The following is an 8,918-nucleotide window of genomic DNA, read 5'->3' as shown; positions in this document are numbered from 1 at the left end:
TCAAAATGGAGTTTCTTGTGCCAAGGCCAGACGACTCCCATTACTGTTTCTAAGGGGTTTATCTGTCCTGAATTCCTTATGTCCAGAGCTCTAATCTGTACCAGTTTACATACCCAGCTGGATTTGTAAGGTAGAACTGGAGTCATGATAGTGGGGTAGGGGCTGGGAGAGTCTGTAACTCTACAGGAGTAGAAAGCGTCACAGGAAAGTGAATTTCAGGCTGAGACCTTGGGAAAAGTTTGGCCAAGGAGTGTGGTAGGGAAGGAAAGATTAAAAAAGAACCTGGTCCAGGATCTTCATAAATTTTAAGTCCATGTAGACACTGCCTAGGGAGGAAGGAGGAAGACCTATCAGCAGGCAGGATGTGTCATGCCTACAGCTTCTACAAAAATGCTTCCTGACTCTTCTCAGAAATTCCCCCAGGTGCTACCAGCCTCCTGAGTCAGAGAACGGTTCCAATATGTTCTTATTGAGCTGAGGAAGGTTGGCACAAAAATATTTGGGAATTCAAAGAGCATGGTTAGGTCATTTCAGGGGTCATGAGGAATGACTAGTTGGGATTTCAGCCAAATTAAAGAGCTTAGAAATTTGAGTACCAGTTTGACTTTGTGACCTTGATCAAGCCCCTTTACCTATCTGGGTCAATTAAAAAAATTTTTTTGACCAGGTTTCTACTATATGACAAATACGGGGAAGCAATAGACAAATAAGCCAAAAGAAGTTGGAAAATTTGATCCCACCTGTCCAGAAATTGCTTATAAAGACAGCATTCTTTATATAGAAGTTTGTCAGTAGTAATAATTGCCATTAATGGTGCGCTTTTGCCTGGAGAAAATCCAAGAATCTGTGTCTCTCTACCTCCCTTTTGACACCCTCAAGGAACCCAGTGGTGCTGTGAGGAAGGCATTGGCCTGCTAACCCAAATACAGGCAGTTCAAACCCACTGGATGCTCCAAGGGAGCAAGATGAGACTGTCTGTTCCCCTGAAGAGATACCCTTTTGGAAACCCCACAGAGCAACTCTACTCTGTCCTATGAGAGTCAGAATAGACTCAATGAGAGTAGATGTGGTTTGGGTTTGGTTTCAACAGCCCATCCCTGACCTCCCTCATTATGTCACAGTCCCTTCATCAGCTCCCCAAGCTGGTTTGTTTTTATGGCAGTTTTTCTTTCTCTCCCCAAGTGCCTGATTCTCCCAAGCTGTCTGCCCTAAATATATTCCAAACTCAGCTGCTTGCGAATGACTATACACTTGGAAGTCATCAGGAATAGATCAGGGGTCATTCTCCCTAAGAGCTATCAGCCATCTAGAGCAAGCAGACACCACTGTTTATCCCACAACAAGTAGGATCCACTCCCTTCTGATAAGAGTAGTAGTTGTCTGTTTCCTTGTAGGACACACCAGAGAGGTCAAACCCATCCAAGGATGACCAAGGTTAGGCTGCCATCCTAAATCTAGGATCAGCCCATCTTGTCACATGTATACCCCCCAATCTCCTCTTCCTATTGCATGTATTTCCCTAGACCACTCCCTCTCATTACTGTATTACCTACAGCATATCTCCTTCCTGTGACGTGGTCCTCACCTGTAATTACGGGGTTTGCATGCCCCCATAGAGGATAAAAACCTGAACTAGGATCAAATATCTCTCTCCATGTAGACCACCAAGTGGCGCTGAGGTGAGCATGCTACTATGAATTGTGTCTGACTCCATTTGTTTAAATATTTCTCTTCTTTCTCTCATACTCTCTGTAACTTTACTACAATCTTTACTTATTATAGCTATACACTTGCGCCTACAGGACCCTAATGATGTGTCAGGGGCTGGCTTCCCATGAAACTTGATGCTTATTCTTCTTCTGTCACCTCTGCCCCTCCTCCCTCCCCCCCACCCCCGCCTTTCTTCCCTTCCTCCTCTTCCCACTGTTGGCCACACAGTTGCTGTGTGTGTGGCTTGACCTTTTTGTGCAGGTCTCTGCAGGCAGTTTGGGAGAAGAAGGGCAGTGAAAGGGACTGAACATGCCACAATCTGTGGGCAGGACAGGATGTCTGAGGCTTTGTTGGCTCTCTCTGATCTGTGAGACCAGCAGCCAAACCTACCCCTTTAAGAGCTTGGAGATGATGACTTAGGTCCTTATGCAAATATTTTTACCGTACTTTTATTATTGTTTGTGTAACATGAGAGGCTGGGCAATATATTTTTCAAGTCTCCGAGGTCAAACATTCCAAGAAAGCAAGCATTCAAATGTTAAATGCAGGAATGCCACGTGTACAATCCACATCGAGAGTAATTTGGCAGTATCCTTAAAAATTGCCAATGCTCCTTGACTCATACTCTGACCAAGTAATGAAACTTCTAGGAGTTTACTCTGTGATTGTGCTTATGTGCAAAATAACAAATTTAAGCCTGTTCATTGGAGCTTTGTTTGCTTATCAAACCATTGGAAACATTCTAAACATTTATAAGGGACCAAATAAACAAATAAATAAATAAATGAAAATATTCCTAAAGGGAAACATGATACCATATAGAACAGAATACAAAATTTTCACTTATTGGGACCCTATGGAATATGGTAGAACTGCCCGTGAGTTTCTGAGATTGTGACTCTTTACCAGAGCAGAAAGCCCTGCCTTTCTCCCATGGAGTGACTGATAGTTTTGAACTGCCTACTTTGAGCTTAGCAGCCCAGTGTATCACCTCTTTGACATTAGAGCTCCATTGGAGCTATAGACGTAATGAAATACTGTAAAACAATGAGAATGGAAAAAATGACACAATGATACCTATCAACTGAAAATGAACAAGGTATCGCTACACACAGTTGTATAGGAATATCACCAAGAGTCTAGGACCAATGTATGTTAAAAGAAGTCAGACATAAAAAGAGCTCACATTGTATGAATTCACTTAATTAAGGTTCAAAACTAGGAAAAATAGATTTCTGATGTTAGAAGTTACAGACAGAGTCGGTGACTGGGAGGGGTTTCAAGTGGGAGTCTGCAACGCCATCAGGTTCTCTTTTTCGATCTGTGAACTGGTTGTACACGTGTGCTCCTTTTGTAAAAGTGTTATGATATGTCCACATTTTTGCATATATACTATAGGAGGAGAATGTAGAAGCACTGTATGAAGTGTTATGAACAAGAGCTATCTTATGTGTAAAACCAAGGTATGAAATAGTATGAATCAAATATCAATTAGATGAAAAAAAGGGGGGGGGGGTGGAGATCCTCAAACCTTAAACCAAAAACATCCCCTAAAGTTCTCTTGAGGAGCGCTGTTGGTGTAGTGGTTACATGGTGGGCTGTGATCCACAAGGTCAGCAGTTTGAAACCACCAGTCACTCTGCAGGAGAAAGGTGGGCCTTTCTACTCCTGTAAACAGTTACAGTCTCAGAAGCCCATAGCGGGTATTAACTATGAGTCGGCATTAACTTGATGGCAGCAGTTTTGGTTTTTTGAAAGCCAACCAATAGCTGAATCAGTAAAGAATATCTGCTTTAGGCATTGTGTTCTTTTAAAGAATAATCTGTCTGTGATCAGATTGACACAGGAACTTGGAAGGTTAGGTGAAAAGTTTAAGGGGCAGTGAGCTTATGTGTATGATGGAAATTTGGAATTGGAAAAGGACAGTGAGAATGGCTACATAATTTCAGAAATATAATGAATGTTAGCAAAGTGTACATGTAGAAATGATTGAATTGGTATATATTTTTTGTGCACTGTTTTAGGACAGGGAGAAGACTCCAAGTTCAAATATAATTTACAGAAACCACTTGTTAAATCTTGAATGGGACAAAGTCCAGACAAAACAAATCATCTGGTTGAGGGAGACCTTAAGAAGGAGGCCATAATGGGGCCTAAGGGATCCACAACAGCTCGGTCACATGGAAAACAAAGGAAACCCCTTTAAAAGTCACGTTCCCAGAAGATCAGACCATCACAGTTGGAAATGTGACTGCAGAAATGGGAAAGGGACCATGATTGGAGTAACTACATCATTGCAGATTAGAAAAGTTTACAGGATTGGTTCAGGGTCATCCAACCATCTTGGCCAGGGCATGAACATGCAACCTCAGTACCCCAGTTCCCATCAAGGGCATACACAGGCAAGTTCTTGAGGGCTAGATTGCTCCTCACCCGGCTGGGCAGGGGAGTGGGTGGAAGCAAACAAATGCTGCCTGAGGGCAAAGCATTTTACATTGCTAGTTCAGAGTCATTGAGCTCTAGTGCCATAGGAGGTTAAGGGGTGGGCGGTTAACCACAAGGTTTCACTCTTCAAAACCACCAGCCAGCTCCAGGGAAGAAAGATGAGGCTTTCTACTCCAATAAAAATATATAGTCTGGAGATAAAAAGCCCCAGTTTAAGTTGTTAACTGGGTTGCTTCCTACTAGAGGGATAATGTGTGTGGGTCAGATGCTTGCAAAGTCCCTCAAGGCAATGCTGCCAGACTGCAGTCTCTGCTCCCTGCTGCTGGAGACAATGGATTGCTTCAATCTAAAACTTGGAACCATTAGCTTGGTTCCAGTAGGTGGAGTTCACACCCTACTGATAATTGTTCATATGGAGATCCAGAAAACAAGTCAAAGTTAAGCTGTCATCCTAAATGTAGATCCGCCCATCTAGTCACAATCCCTCCTCTTCCTATTGCATGTATGCCCTAGACCACCCCTTCTCACTGCTGTATAACATAGTGCAAGTCCTTCCTGTGATGTATGTCTTTACCCTCCCGTTTCCATTTCCCCTTGTCCTCCTTCCCTTCCCCCTCTCTCCACGTGGACCACCAAGCCACCAAGCGGGGCTGAGGTGAGCAATGCTACCATGATATGTGTGTGACGACATTATTGTAATATCTCTTCTATCGCTCATGCTCTCGATGACTTTAATATTTATATCTCAACCCTTTATGTTTCCAGGGCTTTCAATGACATTGGGCATCTTTTCAATGTTTATGAATCATGCTTATGAACCTCTCTTCTGTTAGTTGTCTATTTGTATGCATTGCCTGTATTAAAAACACACACAACCGAGCAATTTGTCTGGAAAAATAATTTATAGAAACTTTGTTAGAGTGCCATGCGTTTTACATAGCCAATTGTTCTTTTAAAACACTTTTCTTGTCATTGTGATACCATGCTAAAAGGTAAAAATATTTGTATATAGTCAAATAGCTTTATCTTTCCTTTAAAGACATGAACCTTCCTGTGTTCCTTAAAGTTTCCACCTCACTAAAGCTAAATTGCTACTCTTGAAAAAAAAATTCCTCCAAGTTTTTAATGCTTTGAATATTTTATCGCTCTAATCCTCCTGGAGTTTATTTTTGAATGTAGTATGCTCCTTCCTTTGATTTCTTGTAAATTCAGCCAATTAAACCACTCATTATCCAAACTATTCTTTTAACACTGGGTTGTTTTGCCACCTTTCCTTTGCATAGCATATAGTTCTGTTAGGTAGCTTAGCCTAGGGAATTGGGAAGTCCTTTTACGCATGCCCAGGAGAGCCAGCAAAGGACAAAAGCTGGATTTTCCCGCGGGTGGGCCCAGATGGGCGTTACACCTGGAGCAGCCCACCTGGGCCAGGTGATTGCAATTCAGCCAATGGGATCGACCTGGGGTCGTTCACCACGCCTCCCCCGGGAACCCTTGACAAGGCAGGGACCGAGAGGGGGAGGGGTCTTGTCTTGTCTTGTCTTGCTTTGCTTGGGTGGTCCTGGTCCTCTTCGTGGGAGGAGAGAGATCCTTGCATGACCTGGAGCAGTCTTGGCCAGACCGCATGGTCAAAGGAATCCTATGGGTGCCACGTAAAACCTGATGCTTCTTTGAACTTTCATTAAATTCACTTGGATCACGAGCCCGGCTTCGGCGTGAAATCTTTCTCGCGTGGAGCCAAGGACCGAGGCTGAAATCTAGTCCCGAAGAGAGAGACCTTACAGTTCTAAATTATATCCCAGACTACTGAATTATTTGCCAGAGGGGTTTTACTAACTGTACACTGGCATCACAATACGCGGGAGCTTCGGAAAGATCGTGGGAGAATGGAATGAAAAGAGAAGATCATTTCCCATGAATTTTTGAAGCCTCCTTGTACAGGTGCTTCACAGTAAGTCCACATTAGGGTTTATAATCAATAAAAAAAAGCAATTGTGCTCCAAGAATCAGGGGCGTGACATTTCCTGGTTGAAAGAAAAGCGAACAGGAGAGCAGATACGAAAAGGATTGGTTAAACGATGAAACTGCAGCAAGTGTTAGCTGTTATCACAAAAATGAACACACAGAATAATATTCTTGAACTCGGAAGTGGGAACTTCAGCCTTTCATGGCCATCGACGGTGCGGGGCAACATCCCCGCGCTCCCACGCTCAGGAAGGGGGTCTGGTGTCTGCGGCGCCGCTGGGCACAAGTGGGCCGAAGGGCTGCGAGGGAAAGCAGAGGCAGACGGGTCCCCGCGAGGCGGCTGCGGGCCGCTCCGGAAGGCAGGGGTCCGGGGGCTCTGCGATCCCTCAGGACCCGCCAGGAGAGGCTCCAGAAAGGCGGCTGGAGGACCCGGCCGGCCGTGCAGCTCGCTGGGAGCCGCGGGCGCGCGTGCTCCGTCGGTGCGGGTGGCGGCGGCGGAGTGGGCCCTGGCCGTGGACGGCGGGCGGGCGCAGTGCCACGCCGGGTGGGCGTGAGGTGACCAAGCGGGGCGGCCACGGCAGCTGGGGCTATTGATGGCGCACCTGTGGATAACAGTGAAAGCCCAAATTCTATTTGCACAGTCCCCACCTGGATTAAGCTTCCAGTTAAATCCTTCAGACCTTTGACCAGGGATGTGAACACTCTTGCCACCAGGCAGAGGGCATTGGAAAGTGGATTACCCCTTAGGCAGCCCATGGTGGGGCTTAGAGACTTGCCTGAGTGTATCCTTGAATCGAGGCTGCAGTTCTGGGCTGCATAGTCATGAGTCATGCCCCAATGCCTTGGTTGTTAGGCCCTGGACCAGTCTTGTAAACTGTCCTGTTTAACATATCTGAGTTTGCTTTCAGGGACACCTTAAGTCTATTCCCCTTGAATCCTAGGGCCTGGAGTCCTCCTCCTCATCAGAAACAATCTCTGTGCAGGTGTGCTGGTATATGAACTCTGAGCCCTCTCCCTAAAACCAAAAAATAAAACCCAAACTCACTGTCATCAAGTCACTGCTGACTCACAGTGACCCTCTGAGTTTCTGAGACTGTAACTGTCTATGGCAGTAGAAAAACCAGTCTTTCTCAGAGCTGCTGGTAGTTTTGAACTGCCAACCTTGTGGATCACAGCATAACTGTTAGGTTTCTCTGGTGGGAAATACCTCAGTCCTTGGCATCACAGGAGAAAGAATTCATGTCAAAGACTGATTGGTGATCCAAATGGGTTTTTATTAAGGAGAGAAGGTGATAGAGAAGAGAAGAGAAAGAGAAGAGAGGAGAGAAGAGAAGAGAAAGAGGGGAGAGAGGGGGGAGTGGGAAAGAAAGGATAGAGAGAGAGAGACCACAGCAAAAGAGGGAGGTGGTCTCCAGGTTTGTCCTTTAGTGCCTTTGGCTGGGAGGCGTGGTCGACATTACTGGTAGACCCCATTGGCTGAATTAAGCCCACCTGGCCTGGTTTGGACCCACCTAGGTGTACTGCCTCCCTGTCTCAAGTGCCTGAATTTGGAGCCTGCCCAGTAGACACCCTGGTCCCAGCTCTAGCTACACTACTCCTTCCTAAACAGCATAGCTAAAAAGATGAGTTGAGCGGAGAAATTGGTTCTTAAAAGGATGCCTTTGCTTACAACCAATTGTCATTTTAAATTTCACTTGATGGTGTAGAGGGAACCAAGAGAGCATTCCATCCCTCAGATTACTTGTAAACTACTGCAGAAACCGCAGGAAAGCCAGCAATTGCCTGCAAGACTGAGGTAAGAATCTCAAGGTTGACTCCCCAAACCATACGCATTGCTGTAGAGTTGATTTTGACCCATAGCAACCTTACATTGGACAGGGTAGAACTACCTCTGAGTTTCCAAGTCTGAAACTCTCTGTTTTTGTAAATCATTTTATTGGGGGCCCTTACAGCTCTTATAACAATCCATACATCAATTTTGTCAAGCACATTTGTACATATGTTGCAATCATCATTTTCTTTCTATGTGAGCCCTTGGTATCAGCTCCTTTTATTTCCCTCCTTCCCCAACCCTTCCTACCTCATGAACACTTGATAAAATATAAATTATTATTTTTCATATTGTACAGCATCCGCTGTCTCCCTTCACCCAAGTTCTTGTTGTTCATGCCCCCCAGTCACCCCCCAGGGGGTAGTGGTTATACAGTGATCATTGCAGTCAGTTCCCCCTTTCACCCCCCTACAGTCCTGGTATCGCTACTCCCATTACTGTTCCTAAGGGGTTTATCTGTCCTGAATTCTGTATGCCCAGAGCTCTTATCTGCAACAGTGTACATGCATTGGTCCAGCCAGATTTGTAAGGTAGAACTGGAGTCATGATAGTGAGGTGGAGGCTGGGAGAGTCTGTAACTCTTTACAGGAGTAGAAAGCTTCACAGGAAAGTGAATTTGAGGCTGAGACCTTGGGAAAAGATTTGCCAAGATAAACAGATGTGGAGTGGTGTAGGGAAGGAAAGATTAAAAATAACCTGGTCCAGGATCTTCACAAATTTTAAGTTCATTTAGACTCTCCCTAGGGAGGAAGGAGGAAGACCTATCAGCAGGCAGGATGTGTCATGCCTACAGCCTCTACCAAATGCTTCCTGACTCTTCTCAGAAATTCCCCCAGGTGCTCCCAGCCTCATGAGTCTGAGAACGTTTCCTCTATGTTCTTATTAAGCTGAGGAAGGTTGACACAAAAATATTTGGGAATATAAGGAGCATGGTCAGGTCATTTCAGGGAGTCATGAGGAATGACTAGTA

Source organism: Tenrec ecaudatus, chromosome 11 (assembly GCF_050624435.1).
Source record: "Tenrec ecaudatus isolate mTenEca1 chromosome 11, mTenEca1.hap1, whole genome shotgun sequence".
In the NCBI taxonomy this organism is placed as follows: Eukaryota; Metazoa; Chordata; class Mammalia; order Afrosoricida; family Tenrecidae; genus Tenrec; species Tenrec ecaudatus.
Note: the sequence above shows the minus strand (reverse complement) of the source record.